This window comes from Haliaeetus albicilla, chromosome W (assembly GCF_947461875.1).
Source record: "Haliaeetus albicilla chromosome W, bHalAlb1.1, whole genome shotgun sequence".
In the NCBI taxonomy this organism is placed as follows: Eukaryota; Metazoa; Chordata; class Aves; order Accipitriformes; family Accipitridae; genus Haliaeetus; species Haliaeetus albicilla.
The window spans coordinates 27,884,122-27,903,550 of record NC_091515.1 but is presented as its reverse complement, the minus strand read 5'-3'; the positions used below and the strand labels follow the sequence as shown (position 1 = coordinate 27,903,550).

Here is a 19,429-nt window from a genome sequence, read left to right as displayed (position 1 = left end):
CCCCCTTCTTAAATATGTTATCACAGAGGTGCTACCACCTTCGCTAATTGGCTCAGCCTTGTCCAGCAGTGGGTTCGTCTTGGAGTCGGCTAGCACTGGCTTTATGGGACATAGAGGAAGCTTCTAGCAGCTGTTCAGTTGCAACACGGGGAGCCTATGACGCATGCGCTTGCTGGCCAGGTGCGCTGCATGAGTCATAGCCATCCTGTCTATTGGTTCATGGGCTTTGTGATGTGGTTGCAATGCACAGAGAATCTTGACCTGTTATATTGGCCAAGGTGACCTACATGTTAGTTTTTGGCTGAGGTGGTATTCATATTGCTGCACCATCTAGGATGTTCCAGATGATGATGGTCGTACAAATCGAGCGGGAGTCCGTCATGGGCCTGTATCTGTGGAAACACAAGCATAATCTCGCCCCCAGGTTATTAATGGAAATGGACCTTCCCATTGCCCTGTTTCTAGATTCTTAACTAAAACCATGACCTTACCCCTAATTTTGGCTTTAGCTAACTTTTCTTGTGGAGAGAGATTCCCTACTCCCCTTTTTGTGTTTCGTCAATTAACACCTGCTGTATTGCCCTTTGCAAAGATCTATGAACACAATTAATTAAACACAGTAAAAGCAACATTATACCTAATAAAATACACAAGAATAAAGGACTGTTCAGGTAATGTCAATGACACAGAAAAAGAGGTTTGATTAATAGCTTTAGCTAGTGACACCCAAACATTCTTACTGTCCCACGGTGTTAAACGATGTGGATCAATCACCGGTGTCACTGTCATGCTGCTTACTACAGTCAGTGTGTTCCATATCAATCTCAGCATAAGGTTTCGTCCATTTAGTTGGGATCCACTTTGGTCCATTTTCTGTAATGACACAAGCATAACCTCAGCCCCACGTTATTATTTTAAAAGGTCCCTCCCATTGCTGACGCTCAATATTTTTAGCCCAGACTTTCCACCCATTATCAATATTTTGAATCCCACTATTCATTGTTTGAAAATGCCGAACTACAGGGGGAACAACTGACTCTCCACGCAGAGTCAAAAAATTCATCACATATATTGCTTTCATGAGTCTATTTGAAGGAGGCTCCCCTAATTCCCCAGTTTTTTGTTTTTCAAAAAAATCTTTTAATACTTTATGAGTACGTTTGATTATAGCTTGACCTGTGGGAGAATGAGGAATGCCGGTAATATGAGTAACTCCCCATTGCTTAAAAAATTCCTGAGTCCGTTGTGCTATAAAACATGGTCCATTATCTGTTTTTATCTGGGCCGGGACACCCATTACTGCAAATGCTTGTCGTAAGTGTGTTTGTAGATGTTGACTTGTTTCGCCCGCAAGTGCTGTGGCCCATACCATCAAGGAATATGTATCAACAGAAACATGAACATAACACAATTTTCCAAAAGCTGGTACATGAGTCACATCAGTCTGCCACAATTGCAAGGATTGCAGACCCCTAGGATTTACAGCACCATCTCCGTGCCCAGATAATTTCCGGCACTCAGCACAGGACTGAATGATGGCTTTGGCATCTGCTATAGAAATTTGAAACTGTTTGGCTAATACTTTTGCTGGTTGGTGGAAAAAACTATGAGCTCCACGTGCCTGTAGAAGTTTATTGGGGGGTGGCCCAATCCATACAGGATTAGCTAGTAAATCAGCTCATTTATTCCCTTCTGTGATCGATCCAGGCAAACTGGTGTGACTTCGCACGTGCATTATATAATAACACTTTGTCCGTTGGTTTAACAGAAATAGCAACATCTTAAATTTTTCAAACAATGTGATGTTATCAATTTCTTTCAAATAAGCCCGTCTCAAACATTTTACTACACCTACCACGTATAAAGAATCAGCAATAATATTGACCTCAACATCCTGCCACTTTTTAAATACTTCTATTACAGCTTGAAGTTCCACCACTTAGGGGGAGCCTTCACACGTGACAATGTGATTTTTCCATACCTGACCTTCTTTCCAAACTACTACTGCCTTTCCTGTTTTTCCACTGCCATCCGTAAATACTGTAGGACCATCAGTAGGTAATTCTGCACACAATTCTTTTTCTTCTAGTTGTATATTCTGTAGCAAGGTAAACATTTTGTGCGCAGGAAGATGAATATCTATCTTTCCTTCGAAATCTGCAAAAGCAATTTGTAAAGTTAGGCTATTCTGTAGACACCATTGTAAATATCCTTGAGTCAAAGGAACGACAATCGTGTGTGGTTCTTGTCCACAAATCTCAATAATCCGACGTCTCCCCTTTATAATTAATTCTGAAATCATTTCAATTCGAGAAAATATGGTTTTTCGGGCCTGGTGAGCTAAAAAGATCCATTCTATTATTAACAAGTCTTTGTGACTCCCCTCCCATTGATATATGATCCCGAGGGGTTGTTTTTCTCGGTTTAAAATGCTAAGATTAATGTCAAGATTTTCTTTAATCCTAAAAACCTGACTCTGGGATATTATATCTGCTATCTGTTGTAATGCTTGTTTACCTTGAGGGGGTCAATTGTCGAGGTGCCGTTAAGGTAGTGTTGCCTCGTAACATTTCAAATAAAGGGGTCAGAAGCTCATTATCTATTCCCAACAGTGTTTGAACCCAATTGATTGTCCCCAGTAATTTTTGCACATCATTCAATGTTTCAATCTTGTCTGTAATTTCCAGTTTTTGTGGAACTATAGTTTTTTCTAAAATCTTCCAGCCTAAATATTTCCATGGTTGCATTTTTTGTACCTTTTCTGGTGCTATTTTTAAACCAAAATCAGACAATTGTGTAGTCAATTCTTTGAGCTTTTCGGATAACTCTCTTTTCCCTGCTATCAAGATATCATCCATATAGTGATAAATAATCAAGTCTGAATTTTGTTGTCTAAACCCTCTTAGAGCTTGGGATACATAGGATTGGCATATGGTTGGAGAATTTTTCATTCCTTGTGGCAGAACTACCCAATGATAATGTTCCATGGGTTCCTGTTTGTTTATGGTGGGGATAGAAAAGGCAAATTTTTCCGCATCTTTCAGGTCTAAATATATTTAAAGAAACAATCCTTTAAATCAATAATCAAAATGTTCCATCCTTGTGGAATCATAGTAGGCGTGGGTAACCCTAATTGAAGGGCTCCCATATTTTCCATTACTTCATTTATTTTTCTTAAATCATGCAACAGTCTCCATTTCCCAGATTTTTTTGGAATGACAAAAACTGGTGTATTCCAAGGGCTCATGGTATTCACCAAGTGCCCTTGTTCCAATTGCTCCTGTACTAACTGTTTCAAGATGGCGACCTTAGATTCAGTCAGCGGCCATTGATCTACCCAAACCGGTTCCTCTGTTTTCCATTTCAGTTTTAGGCATGGTTGCCCGTCAATGGCCGCGCCACAAAATTGTCTCCTGTACTAAGCACACATCCCATTTGACTTAATGCATCCCTGCCTATCAGGTTCATAGGGATATTGGTTACATAAGGTTTGATATAAGAATCTGAATTTTGACAAATCAATTGAATCATATATTTGCTTTGTCGAGTTTTTGATAATCCTCCCACACCGAACAGCTTTGAATCCATCTCAGAAAGCTCCCAAGTGACAGGCCAGTCCTCCCACGACAGAACCGTTACATCTGCTCCAGTATCCACTAATGCTTGTAATTTGATTTTTTCTGGCCTGTTCTTTGCATTTTGTAGCTCTACTGATATACTAGGTTTTGTTTTATTGATCTCCATTGACCACATAATTTGAGCTTCTAATCCCGTAGATCCAAACCCTGCATTGCCACGCTGTTGATTAACCTTACATGGTACATTTGCTTTAAAAGGGACTAGCTGTGCAGTTCTGCTTCCTTCCTGTATCGATACTAGTGGAGATGGCGTCCAAATCATAGCATAAATGTGACCTGTGTAGTCCGCATCAATCACCCTGGGAAGCACAAAAATTCCTTGTAATGTTATACTAGACCATCCCAACAACAGGGCACTAAGCCCATTACCCAATGGTCCTTGTGCGTTTACTGGCACACGGTGTACCTGAGAGTTCCATAGTAGAATGGTTTCTATTGTTGAGACATCCACCCCGGCACTTCCAGCTGTTCGGGCTGGCAATTCTGCCAGACATCCTTCTTGGCGCCGTTCTGGGATCCTTTCAGAGCTGTTGGGGTCATCGCACCGCTCCTCGCACTCTTCTTGTAGTTTCCCGGTGACGGGGTACCTCGAGGTGGCAGAGCTACACCTTCATTTGTGAAACGAGATCTACGTTGGTTAGCATAATGTCTCCCTTTATGACAACGAGGGCATATTTCAGGCCCAACTTCCACTTTGTTTAGCCCCTCTTTGAAATTGCAAATGTCCCGGTTGTCCACATTTATAGCATTTCTTAACATTTTTTGTATCCATTCGCATGGCTACAGCAAAAGCATTGGCCATTAATGTAGTTTTATGCTCCAAAGACCCAACTTTGTTACAGACCTCTATCATATCTACTAGTGTTACTCTTCCTGGCATCGATTGTAGTATTTTTTTACAGTCTGCATTTGCATTTTCCACGGCCAATTTTATTATCAATGCTTCTTTGGCATCAGCATTATCTATTTGCTTTTCAATAGCATCTTGCAAACGATCAATAAAGGACATATAAGGTTCTGTATTACCCTGCCTTATACTTGTAAATGATTGTTCTGGCTTTCCAGCTTCAGGCAAGGTTACCATTGCCTTCAGAGCTAAGGAAGCTGATTCTTGTAATGCTTCCACCGGTAGCCTTGCTTGCCTATTAACATCTGCAAAGTCACCAGTCCCCATCATTTGTGCAGCAGTGATCATCTACCATGGATCTCCTTCTGGGCGGTCCAAATTTCTTAGTGCGGCTAAATCACATAATTCTGCCCATTTCACCTTCCATAATAGACGCTGAGTCGGGGTTAAAATCATTGTAGCCAATTGTGTACAGTCAAAGCCCGTTAAAATTTGACCAGAAAATATATTCTCCAATAACGCCTGACTAAACAGAGCAGACAGTCCATTAGCCATTACTGTTTTCCATACTTCTTTTATTAAATCCCAATTGAAAGGTTGCCACACGTTTGGGGCATTCTGCCTGACTGTAACTGGAAAAGCCACAGGATTTAGACCTTTGGTTAACATTTTATCATTTATGTCCTTCCATCGCTTTTTTATAGCTTCTCCTAGGGATGTATCTGCCTCATAGGGAGGTGCAGAGGGGATGGGTCTCTGCTCGAGAGGCAGGTTACTTAAAGGTTGATCGTTGCCTCCATTAATGACATCTCCCTCGGTGTTTAAGTCCTCATCACTGTCCGAATTATTTACCACCTCGCCACACACACTTTCCTTTCTTTCCGGGGTATCTTCAATTGAAATTTTTGCAGCGGCAGCCACCTTCTTTTCTGCCTTAAGGGCTTTCGACGTTTCCAGCACCAATCTCCACGTAGCAGAGATTTTCTGAGCCTTCATGTCCCCACATGATACAAAGTCCCAAATTACTTTTCCTATTTCTTCCCAATTTTTAACTTCAAAGACTTCTACATTCGAAGTGGGGGCACCATGGTCCTTAAGCCACTTCAGCATCATACGTAAAGTATTTGAATCATACTTAATCCCTCTCGTGGAGAGGATATGCGAAAGCATTCATACAATTCTTCTTCCACAGACATCTGGGCACCCATTTTAATCCTTCTAGCCACTCACCTTACTTCCAAACGAGCAGGGTGATTGATCTCCCGGGAGAATGTTGTCTGCTCAGTCCAGCTGGCTAGACGATCGTTCGGCTAGAGTCTCCTCCAGACGCACCTCCAGCAATTCCAGTGTTTTCTCGGCCTGCAATCACGTCGGGGTCACCATTTGAGGAGATTGAAGTAGACGGACGCCTGTAATCTTGAAAGCAGACGACAGACGACCCTTTATTGCTAAAATACACACATACTTATAGTCACATATTCTGCAAAGTCACTGTCCACGCGCACAAGCATAAAATATGATTGGTTATATCGACTCTGTACACGCGCATAAACATAAGATATAATTGGTTATACTAACTCTGTACATGCGCATAAACATAGGACATAATTGGTTATATCAACTAAAACATGCAAAGCTTGTCTCAGTCTAATTGGTGAAGATAAACTGCCGAATTGAGGTTCTTTGTGCCAAGTTCCCTTTATCGTGGAATGCGCACCTGTGTTCTTCTAATTGGCATCTTTCTTTTTTTGTCTTCTTGTTTATTCTGTTCAAGGCCTTCTAAAAAGCATCTGGAATGCTCTTGTGACCGTTAGCTAAATATGTGTCCACACACCCCTTGCCTCTGTGAATCACATATTTAAGAATTGCCATTAAAATACACATTCATCACACAATCTTCACTCACATCAACAGAAAAAGTATTCCCCACACCAAAAATCAAAATAACATCATCACAACACTGAACAAAAGTGGACGATTTTCACACAATCCAGCCCTCATACCTTCACCACAATTATAACCTAAATTCCCCATGATCATTCCACTCTCTACCATTGTTCAGTTCATGTTTTGCCCATTACCTCTCCTAATTACTATCCTTATCTCAAATTCCTCATGCCCCATTTGGGAGCCAAAAAGGATTGTGGTGGGTTGACCCTGGCTGGATGCCAGGTGCCCACCAAAGCCACTCTATTACTCCTCCTCTTCAGCTGGACAGGGGAGAGAAAAATAAGACGGAAAAAAATCCTCATGGGTCAAGACAAAGGCAGTTTAATAAAGCAAAACCAAAGGCTGCACATGGAAGACAAGGAAAACAAATGATGTTATTCTCTACTTCCCATCAGCAGGCAATGTCTGGCCACTTCCTGGGAAGTAGGGCTTCAGTACACATAACGGTTGCCCCCACTTCCTCCTCCCTTTACTTAGCTTTTATTACTGAGCTGACGTCATATGGTATGGAATATCCCTTTGGTTACTTTGGGTCAGCTGTCCTGGCTATGTCCCCTTCCAAGATCTTGCCCACCCCCAGCTTGCCAGTGAGGGGGGAAATGTTGGAGAGACAGCCTTGATGCTGTGCGAGCACTGCTCAGCAGTAGCCAAAACACTGGTGTGTTATCAGCACCTTTCTAGCTACCAATACAGAGCACAGCGCTATGAGGACTGCTATGGGGAGAATTAACTACATCTCAGCCAGACCCAATACAGCATATTACCTGATTACCTTGCTCTCCCCTTCTTCCTAGCTTCTAGTGTCTAGATTTCAAATAGAACTGTTTAGGAACCACTTTAATTCTTACCTGGTCCTTTACAAAAGCCCCTTGATCTTTTTTTGGCTTTGTTAGAACTGACAAAAATTCACTCAAGTGTAAAAAGCACCCTTAGGCCACCTTTGTGACATGAAGCAATCACCAAGTGATTATGCATACATGTCCTGGTTTAATCTGGGATAGAGTTAATTTTCTTTCTAGTAGCTGGTATAGTGTTATGTTTTGGATTTAGTATGAGAATAATGTTGATAACACACTGATGTTTTTAGTATAAACACTACTTAGCAACAACTAAGTCAAGGTTTTTTTTCAGCTTCTCATGCCCAGCCAGCAGGAAGGCTGGTGGGGCACAAGAAGTTGGGAAGGGACGTGGCTGGGACAGCTGTCCCAAACTGGCCAAACAAATATTCCATACCATGTGATGTCATGCCTTGTATATAAACTGGGGGGAGTTGGCCGGGGGGGGCAGATCGCTGCTCGGGAACTAACTGGGCATCGGTCGGCAAGTGGTGAGCAATTGCATTGTGCATCACTTGTTTTGTATATTCCAATTCATTTATTATTATTATTGTCATATTATTATTATCATCATCATCATCATAATCATTATCATTATTAGTTTCTTCTTTTCTGTTCTATTAAACTTTTCTTATCTCAACCCACGAGTTTTACTTGTTTTCTGATTCTCTCCCCCATCCCACTGGGTGCAGGGGGGAGTGAGCGAGCGGCTGCATGGTGCTTCGTTGTACAGACATGTCTAATACATGTAACTTGTACATCATGCAAAACTATACTGAAAAGAAGAAGTAGAAGTACTTTCCAATCACAGCATAGCTGTAGTCTTTAACATTTTAGACATGCCACATGAGCTAGAATATAAATCATAACTAATTCAGTTTACACATTGTCCAAAGTTGTGTTTCAATTGCAAACACAAGCAACACCCCACCACCAAATGAAAAAAACCCTAAATAAATCCATATCTGGGCATTAAGACCATAATGCACTCTCTCAAGGGAGGGGGGAATACATATATATCATACTCCAAGAGCTCTAGAGCATCAGAACAACAACTCCTTTGAAATGGAAGAAAGCATGCAAATTTTTAAAAGGGAAATCACACCCCCAAAATTTTCTGGAATTCCCTAAAAGAATAAGTTATATCTATAGATAAGGGAGGCAAAGTTAAGCAAACTCGTTGCAGGGAATAGAAAAAGAAAAAATACTTAAGAGAAAATAAATAGAATAAGCAAAAGAAAAATTTTACTTTTCACAGTAGACAGAAGTTCCAGATGAGTCCCAGCACTCTGCCCTAGAACTTATGTTGTTCAACATATCCATAAGCAAGTCATAAAAAGGGTGAAAACAATGTTACAAAGTTCACTGATGACAATGCAATTCAGGGTAGAAAAGTTAAGAGGGCAATACAGCAGAATATGATGGAATCAGTGACAGGGAAATAAAATGGCAGATGAAAATTAATGTAGATAAATTTAATCAATGCAATTATGAACAAACAATTTTAATTCCACATATAGAATGATTACTACTCAGGAATGTGATCCTACATCAGAGTGTTCCATGAAAGACACCAGTTTAATATACAGCAGTGGTTTAAAAAGTATATTGAGTGATATGCACCATTAGAAAAAAGATCATCATTATATTACTACATAAACATGTGATGTGCCTGCCTGATTGTTCTTGCTAACCCTCTGCTTCTGGCTATTTTAACCATTTTTCTTATATCTATGTAAGGATCTTCCCTTTTATCCCATTATCGCTTACTTTGTTCAGAAACCTTAAGCAATGCACATTGTGGAATAGTCTATTTTATAGAAACACAAGTGGAAGATGCTGACAGAAGGATAAAGAACATTGTCAAATGTATGGAAAAATGATCAAGTAGGTTTCTCCAAGCAGCAATAGAAACATCTGTAGAAAGATGCAATAGAAATTTATTAAACAAAGGGACATGAAGGGGGAGGAATAGAAATCAATTGCCATTGCCTTCTTACACTAAGACACAAAAAATTATGTAAAGTGGGTTTAAAATAGGAGGTGGTAGCACTTCACACAGTTTACTCTCATGGTGTAAAATGTCTTGCAACATCCTTTTTGGGGACACTGGGAACACATTCCTGTTTAAGTGTAGACTAGACAAGCTTACAGAACAGAAATCTTGTGACTGTTAAACATTAAAACATCATATCTAGTTCAGTCTTTGAGCCAGAAGCCATTGAGGGTAGGAAGAGCATCTAAGAGAATGATCACCATGTGCTTGCCACATTCTAAAAGCTCTGCTTTAAACACTACTGTATTATCAAAAAAAAAAAAAAATTGTCATAGAAATAATATACAAACAGCATTTTATGCTGTATAAAACTGCAAGGTGATTTATTTGGTGTTGAAAATAGTTTTCTTCCTAAAACACAGAAAGACATAATACATGGAGAATTTTGTCTCAAAAGCATAGGCTAATTAGATAATTCGCATGCTTTACCTTGTGATATCTCCATGCTCAGTGGCTAAGTTTGGAACTACAGTGCTAAAGTACCAAGTCTTATTTATATAATCAAGTTTTTACTGCTCTAGTCTAGCATACTTCTCTCTGGATTTGAAAATCTTCCAGATTAGTTGCTAATCCTCTAGGCTCTGACAAACTCAGAACAGCAAAAGTGATCTCTCAGCATGAATGTAAGAATTATGTGTTTTAAAGACAGCAGCTAATTATTCCTTGCAATGATTCAGAGTTCAAATATAGCATTATTGTAAATTAAGATGGTATAAAAATTTAGAGTTGCATTAACAGCCCTAAGAAAACAACATGGTTCATCTCTAATTATTCAGTTTTAACAGGAAAACTAACATTTTTTCATAGGACAATGTGGTAGGTTGTATTGATCCTGACTGGGACACCATTGCACAATGAGGAGTTAGTGATCCACATAACAGTTAACCCATGTAGGCCCAAGCCTGTGCTGTTCTGCACATATAGCTTGGCCTTCAGGCCTGCATTGTGCTGCACAAATTCCTTGGCTGCAGGGCAAATGCCCACTTGGTACCTGCGATTATACCACTTGCACAGCCTTGCCTTTATCTAAAAGTACAGAAAGAAGTTCTCAGGCAAACATCCTTTATGAATAGAGTTGTTTTCTTGTAAGAAAATATATAATAGTTTGAATGACCAAGAAACCGAGCTTCTTTCCACAGACAGGATCTGCAGAGTGTGCCATAGAAAATCCATCTGTGGTCCATCTGATGCTGCATGAACATGGGGTTCCCAGCATCTGAAAGGACATAAGTTTTACTAGCAATCTATATTGCCCTTCTTATTATGTCTTAATAACTGCTTTAATAAGCCATTTGTTGTCAGGCCTTTCTTATTGAGATCCAGAAAGGACCCTGCCTCCCTTCCCTGATCAGTGCAGAACATAGGTTGACCCCAGCCAGAAGCCAAACACCCACCCTGCCTCTCATACACCCTTCTCCCACAGGATGGGGAGAAAATAGAAGGAAGTAAAACCAACCAAACAAACAAACAAAAAAACCAACCCAGACCCCACACTCGTGGGTTGAGTTAAAGACAGTTTAATAGGGAAAGCTAAGCAAAAGGAGGAATTCATTCACTACTTCCCATCAGTAGGCAGATGTCCAGACATTTCCTGGAAATCAGGGCCTCAGCACACATAATGGTTGTTTGGGAAGATGAACACCATAACCACAAATGCCTCCCCCCTCCCCCTTCTTCCTTTCCTTGAGCTTTGGTTGCTGAATACATCACAGGGAGGTGACAGGACAGGACACCACCTTTGACACTGTGCAAGCATTGCTCAGCAATAGCCAAACTCTGATATGTTATCAACACTGTTTTAGGCACAAGTCCAAAGCACAGACTGCTATGAAGAAAGTTAACTCCATCCCAGCCAGACCCAACAGACAAAAAAAAAAGTGCTCCATGAAGCTAGATATAGAACTAGATATCCAAACTGCCAACTTGATTCCCGTTTACTACTAACAAGTAATTTTAAACTCTACAATAAAGAAATTTAAGAAGATAGCTCACTGGATTGAAAGATCTATTGGTGAAGTTTCATAGCATTTAATCATGCTACATCTGTTTCACCATCCTATACTTTTTATGAAATATTAGAAACAAGAATGCTAGTACTAAAAGTAAAATCTTCAATTATTTGGGTATGAACTACATGTGTATCACTAAAACAGAATTTAATAAATAATGGCTGGTAAAACTGTAGATCTCAAAATACAGTTTCAATTTTAGAAAACTTCCATTATGTTGCTCAAGACACAGTTATCTGTCTCCACACTAGCTGAGGCATTTTATAGTGTCTAAGAACAAGAAACTAAAGTAAGATTAATTCACAAAGAAGTACACAGGTATATTTTCACATTACATATCCCATTTGATGAGTTTTCCTACAAGATTACTTTAAACAGTATGATATTGTAATTTACTAAAAGGCTTCTTTAGTGTGGCATTACTCTACTGACAATAGGCAGCATAAAAATGAAGTATGTAATGAAATTTAAAAAATTCATACCAAGTTTTATACTATCAGTGTTCACAATGTTGCAAACACAATGTCCATGGCATCCTTTACTTCAACTTCTGAAGTTCACCAAGATCAGAATAATACAGACAATGGAAACTGATTTGATTTCACTGGAATTTACTTAAACATACTCTTTCCTTTATTACTTTTGAGCCAGTAACTGGATTTGTAACAGGTCATTTGCTCAGCATTTATATTTTAGTTCTTCAATTCAAGAAAGCCAGTGCCTTCAACAGGGAGAAGTTAGTTACAGATACCTTAAAACAGAAGCTTGTTACTCTCAGGCTGGGGAGGGAAGCCTTTTGCAGCCTAACTTGCTCATAAATACTTTTCCACTTTGTCAAATCAAATTAGTTGAATTTTTATTCTGATTTTTCTGTCCTATCAAAGATACCCTTATTAGTCAAAAAAACAGCTCACCAAAATTTATTTTCTGTAATTTCTTCTTCAGCAGCAGCCTAAAGGCAAGCTTCCACTTTCAAATGCCAGACCTGCACTCCCACTGATTTCAAAGAGACATATGCATTTATATCTAAAGCCATGATCTTCCCCTGTTTTAAGTCTGAATAAGCTCAATCATTAATATCTCAGCAAGGAGAGTTCTAACAATATGACAGCCACATGACTATCACAGGGAGGTATAAGAACTACAGTAACAAAAGAGGAAACAGATTATTTAGTCAGGAATTGCAAAACAGACCCTAAGCTGATAAAAGTACAACTTTAATCCAGCTATACCAATGTACAGAAGATAAGGCCTTATATTTTCCTCTCCTGTAGGACATACATTACAGGAACACAAACTCCCTTAAGGGCACAACTGTGTGGGGGGGGTGGTGGTGGTAAAACCTGCGATCATTTTATAAGTTAATAATTTGTATCATTTAATAGCTAAATTTGCAGACTGGTATAACAGCATATTTTACTACGCAGAAGTACTATTTTAATCCTTTATCCAGTTTTAACAAATATTCAATCCATTCATATGAAAAACAGGTTAGTGCCTTTGTCAGCTATGGATTTATTTTCCATTTAGTTTTAATCTTCAAAGTTACAGAAAGACAAATCAAAGATCTTGGGTTTTTTTTCACTTCTCTACTTCTGCCTTTCATTTCTATATATTGACATCCTCTTTTATTTCCTTCACTATATCATCCATCTTGATAAAAGCCAAACTGAAAGTAGCACTGAAAGTTTACATCTCTTAATAAGTTAACAGACCTCTGCTAGAGTTAGTTTCCCATTCTTACTTTAAAATGGGTTGCCCCATCATATACATGTGGAGTTCTAAATGGGAGCTGCTGTATGTGATCCTGTTACCGAAAAAGCCGGTCAAAGAAACTCTCTAAGACTCAATTTTGGAGTTTTAGAAAGCAGGCATTCTTTATTGCATCGCTGGGTGCACGGGCGATAGTTCCACCTATCGTGCACACCGTTACCTACAGCAAGCAAAATTTATATTATTCCAGTCATATATATTCATATTATGATTTACATAGTGTCCACCCTTTGGTCACACGCAGTGTGGGTCATCTCTTTCTCCTAGTTAACTGGCCTTGGCAATTTTTAATTACAAAAACTCAGCAGAACTCAAAGCTTATTATCAAGGCCCAAGGCTTCTTGCCTGTTGACGCACATCAGGCCCCGAGGCCTCCTGTCTGTTGGCGCCTTTAGCACATACCATTGACAAAGCTCAAGGTTTTCTTATCTAATTAGTACATACCAAAATTTTGAAGTTTTCAAGCAAGCAAAAGTTCGTTAGTACAGCGATACAGTAAAATTTTCCTTCTCCTGCCATTGTTCAAGGTATCAACTCCCCCCTTTTATTGAGACTTTGGACTTACAAATCCAAAGCCTCAATATCCAAACTTAATTTTCATGTACATTCGACTACAACAGCTACAGCATTGAATCATTACACAGGCTAAGATGCACACACAGATTACAATTATTGCAATAATGAATAGATTTTTCAACCAAGTCCAATTAGGTAGCCATGAGGCAAGTTTGTGCCAGAACTCCTCAAATCCCCAAGACGTATTGTCCTTCATAACCTGATGCAAGATCTTTGTTTCCAAATCTCTGCTAGATCGGTAGAAATTCTGCCACTTTGATCTACATATGTGCAGCAGCTCGTATTAACAATTGTACAAACACCTCCCTGTGAAGCCAACAGTAAGTCAAGAGCCATTTGATTTTGTATCACTACATGAGACAAACTAGATATTTCAATTTGTAATGCCTGTATGGCATCAGTGGTTCTGTTTTCCATGTCCTCTATTACAGCTGATATATTTACTATTGCCTTTTCCAATTCACTAACTCCAAGCCAAGGGATAAACCATCTGGCAAAACTGTGGAATCCTGTGGGACAATCTATAATGGGATTATGAATCCTCCTGGTTCGTTTGAGAAGTTTTTACCCATCTGCTCTGTTCATGTAGTTTGTCAATTATTGTTATATTAGGGACTACAGCTCCTAATGTGCATGCTCCTTGCCAATTGGGAGGTAGTACTTTTCAAGCATAACCAATACCACCCGCTTCCTTCTGGGACTTGGAGGCCAAAGTGATTTGATGTGTCTATAAGACTTAGTGTGGGCCTCCAATATGATCCGGTCCTGTTATATCCTGGGAAACATCCTACAAAAGTTTTGTCATTTCGTCTAGCAGTGTAACTATCACACCTGTCATTCCCAGACTTAAGGGTGTGAGTGCTCAGAGAGTCATTACCTGGCCCATATAAGCATACAGTGGAATTCAGATTACCTTTTATCATGGTAACTTTCTTTCTTGTCTTTTTTCCAGAGAGCCTTGGCCACCATGCATTGTCTGGATGTCCCTTACCATATTGTGGATTGTTAAATAATGATACATATCAAGGGTAGGACTTGGCTATGTTCGGAGGTTGACATTTGGGTACAAATCCAACAATCACTTTTGCAGAGTATTTGAGTTATATTCTGTGTTAAGATTAAATGGAAGTTCTGATCTTAAGATGATATCTGGCACACTTGACTCATTGCTACCATAATTGTTACAAACAAAACATAAAAATCAGTTATAACTTTTTCAATTTCAGTTTAAGGGGAGACTCTTGTTCAACTGTCCATGAGGTTGGAGCCCTCTTAATCCTGGAATAATGAATCCACAGGTCTTTCCCTTGGACCTTGACAGCTGTATAAGTAGTTAGGAGTACCTGGAACAGTCCCTTCCACTTCTCAGTTAGTGGCTCAGAATTCCACGACTTGATGTAGACCCAGTCTCCAGGCTGAAATGGATGGGCTGGTGTATCCAGTTCCAAGGGCCTGCTTGTTGTCACGTACTTCTGCAATTCCTGTAAAGTCTTTCCCAAGGACATTAAGTAATTATTCAAGTCCATTTGCCCTTTAATGTGCATTGTTCCTGGTATATGTGGGGCCTGGTAAGGCCTTCCATAAAGTAACTCATGAGGGCTCAAACTGTTTTTACCACGAGGTTGTATTCTGATTCCTAACAGCATTAAAGGTAGCGCTTGTATCCAAGCCATTGATGTTTCCTAACGTATTTTTCCAATCTGCAATTTAAGTGTATAATTCATTCTTTCTACCTTTCCACTTGACTGTGGCCTATAAGGAGTATGGAGATCCCATGTTATGGCTGAGTTTTTACTTAATTGTTATGGATGCACGCACAACCAAATCCAACAGGTGTTAAAGCTCAGATTTATTCTTCAGTAAAAAGTCCAGCTGGCTGGACCTTCCTGCTGCCCTCCATCATACATGGCCTGAACACAGGTGGCTTTTTGCACTCCCTCCGTTAACTCCGACAGCCCCTTTTCCCAGATAGTAACAGATTCTCCTCTCTCCTTGGGGTCCACACCCCCAGCCCAGTAAGCTACTCGGGACGTTATCGACTGATCACCTGCCGGTCCAGCACTCAGAAACACTCCCGGTCCCCAGTAACCTCTCACTTCATCATCACTCAACAGTATTCGATCCCCCTCAGTTAAAGAAACTCTCCGCAGTTTTTCATGCAAAAACTTAGCTTGTAACTCGCTGAGTTTGGGACCCGACCAAGGGGTTGTGCAAATAGTGGTTTGGGGGCTCCCACCATGCGGACCGGTGTGCCTTTCTCTTTTAATAAGGGGTAGCACGTCCCTTTCCTCCAATTCCACCTTCAGACAATCTATTTCCCCTTGCCTTTTAGCAGAATCACTCTTTTGGTTTTGTGCTTGAATCAAGCAGGTGCCTAGGAGGGCACACACACTGCCTTTGTCTTTGCCGTCTCGACTACTTCTGTGGCATCGTTCTATTCTCTCCATGACCGCTGCTGGGTCGGACCACTTCTCCTTTGCCCATTCCATACCTTGGGGAGAAGGACTACAGCTGTGCTTCCATCATAATTTCTCTATTAACAACATCCTGCCGACTACGCCAATTTAAAATGTTACAGATGCACGCACAACCAAATCCAACAGGTGTTAAGACTCAGATTTATTCTTCAGTACAAAGTTAGTTAGAAGTCCGGTAACATTTTATAAACCATGGTCTCAATGATTGTTTTAGAGTGGTTTTGATGATTCCCGAGAAGGTGAACACACACACACTGACTATAAGGGGAAAAAGCAAGCATTTATTAACTACAGACATGCATTATGCTAAGGGTATCTTGTAAAGCAAATTAACATACTGACCCGAGGACTGTGAGGAAGATAGACTATCCGTATATTCTTGTGCCGTCTTGCGCTGCGAGCTCAGCCCAGCAATCGGTAGGTGCCAGCTTTACGTGGGTGTCCCCACGGAGGCAACGATGACCTTGCTGTACACCAGCCCGATGCTCTTTGGAAAAATCCCGGTATTTATACATTTGCAAAGGAATGGATTTTGGCACACGTGGCCAGCGAGTGCCAAAACACGCCTTGGTTGCAACATAGGGAGCCTATGACGCATGCGCTCGCTGGCCAGGCGAGCTGCACACGCCATAGCCATCCTGTCTATTGGTTCATGGGCTTTGTACGTGTGGCATATTGTCATAATCCAGCAGTCACACGCCGACCAGGCTCACAGCTGTACCGTGCAACAGCCCGCTGCCCGTCCTCCCCCAGTATCGCTCAGCTTCCTTATCTCCATGGTCAGCATTCCAAACAATGAGCAATAAACCATCTGTTTTCTGTGCTGACTGTGCTTTTCTCGGCTATCTACTTCTCCCCCAATGTTCATCCATGGACCAAAATTCCATCTTTTAACCCCTCCATATACAATGATGTAAGGGGAATTAGTACTGCATAGCCGACTTAAGAATCCTTAAAAGTGATGACTCAAAATGTGCATATCATTCACCTAAAAGATGAGGGGTCTCTCCCTCGAGGATTTACCTCGGGCAGTGCCCCGACCCAAGGGGGAGTCCCCGACTGCAGACCTGCTGCTCCGAGGAGAACTGATTCCAACATGTCCTCTGGTGGGACCCTGTTTATACCCTTGTCGAACCTGAACTGTGGTCATTTAATCCCTATTGGCCAAAAGGTCATTTCAGTGTACCTGGCACATCTTGATTGGCCAGTTCAAATTTCAACCTGCGGCCTCCAGGGTTTAGGGTTTTTTCCTCTTCTCCCTGCCTGGAGAAGTTTTGTTTCCTGCTGGGGGGAGTGTACTGCCACACAATCTTCAGCAACAAAATGTGGTCCTCTGTCTGAGGACATTCCTAAAGGAACACCAAACCTTGGGATAATTTCTTTTAACAAGATCTTAGTTACTCCTCTGACTTTATTGGTGCGACAGGGAAAAGCTTCTGGCGATACAGTAAAAGTATCAACTAGAACAAGGATGTATCTATATCCCCCTTTTCTAGGTAATTCTGTAAAATCAATTTGCCAATAGTCTCCTGGGGAATTTCCTCCATTTGTAACCCTAAAAATCAATTTATTGCTAGTATTTGGGTTATTTTTACAACAAATTTCACATTTTTCCCTGATGGATCAGATAATTTCTGACATTGCTTGGCTTTTAACTATCTTTTGAAGATGTTTTCAGTTCCCCAATGTACTTTATTATGTTCTCATTTAGCAATTTCTCTCATCAATGAAGGTGGGATCACTATTTATCCTGTGGGTGTAACAGCCCACCCATTTGTTTTTTCCTGTGCCTGTAAGGCTTTTATTAATTTAACATCTTTACTATCATATTTAGGTGGTCTTTCTGGTAAAGTTATTTCTTTTTCTGGTAATAATGCCATGATGCCTGTTTCTGCAGCCTCTTTGGTAGCTTTATCTGCCAATTGATTACCTATTTCTGGTGGGGTTTTTCCTGTTTGGTGGGCTTTGAAATGCATTATTGCTACCACTGTTGGTTTTTTAATACTCTCTAATAGTTCTTGTATTTGTGCAACATGTTTGTTTTCATTTCCTTGTGCTGACAGTAGTCCTCTTTCTTTCCAGATGGCTCCATGGGTGTGTACAACTCCAAAAGCGTACTTCGAATCTGTCCAGATATTAACCTTTTCCCTTTTACTCAGTTCCAATGCTTGAGTTAAGGCTATTAGTTCTGCCTTTTGGGCTGATGCTTTGGGAGATAAGGCTCATGCCTCTACTATGCCATCTAAGGTCGTCACAGCGTATCCTGACAGTCTCTTCCCATCATGAACAGAACTGCTCCCATCAGTATATAACTCCCAGTCTGGATTTTCCAACAGAATGTCTTTAAGATCTGGACGGCTGAGGAGATTGAAGTAGACAGATGCCTGTAATCTTGAAAGCAGACGACAGACGACCCTTTATTGCTAAAACACACACATACTTATAGTCACATATTCTGCAAAGTCACTGTCCACGCGCACAAGCATAAAATATGATTGGTTATATCGACTCTGTACACGCACATAAACATAAGATATAATTGGTTATACTAACTCTGTACATGCGCATAAACATAGGACATAATTGGTTATATCAACTAAAACATGCAAAGCTTGTCTCAGTCTAATTGGTGAAGATAAACTGCCGAATTGAGGTTGTTTGTGCCAAGTTCCCTTTATCGTGGAATGCGCACCTGTGTTCTTCTAATTGGCATCTTTCTTTTTTTGTCTTCTTGTTTATTCTGTTCAAGGTCTTCTAAAGGCCTCTGGAATGCTCTTGCAACCGTTAGCTAAATACGTGTCCACAGACGGCTAGCATATATTTCCTCTACAGTTTGCAAGCAATCATGTTCTGGTGAACTCTCCACTGGATCAGTGGAAAAGAATACTGCTGGATTTACAACTGAAGTGGTCTTGAGATTGATGTCATCTTGTTCTAATAGTACCATTTGGTATTTCAGCATATGGCTGGGGGACAACCAATGCCCTCCTTTTTGTTCTAAAACCGTGGCTACCATATTTGGTATATACACAGTAATTTCCCAAGTTTCTGTTGTCATTAAGATGTCATCTACATATTGTAATACAGTTCCTTGTCCATTTTCTTTTCTCCAAATCTCTAATTCCTTCACCAGCTGATTTCCAAAAATAGTTGGACTATTCTTGAAGCCTTGTTGTAGAACTGTCCAAGTATATTGTGTCTTTTGCCCTGTTTCAGGATTTTCCCACTCAAAAAGCAAAAAGCTCCTGACTTTTAGAGTCCAAAGGG

At 40.4% G+C, this 19,429-nt stretch overlaps 1 long non-coding RNA gene across 1 annotated transcript; it reads right to left on the bottom strand.

The window, feature by feature from the left end:
• Positions 1 to 3,728: 3,728 nt before the first annotated feature.
• Positions 3,729 to 18,946, bottom strand: LOC138683460 (uncharacterized). The gene is made up of 4 exons (XR_011322984.1): positions 18,855 to 18,946; positions 5,716 to 5,901; positions 4,045 to 4,246; positions 3,729 to 3,937 (listed from the first exon to the last, which is right to left on the bottom strand). It is a non-coding gene; the product is annotated as an uncharacterized lncRNA (long non-coding RNA).
• Between the last annotated feature and the right edge of the window lie 483 nt (positions 18,947 to 19,429).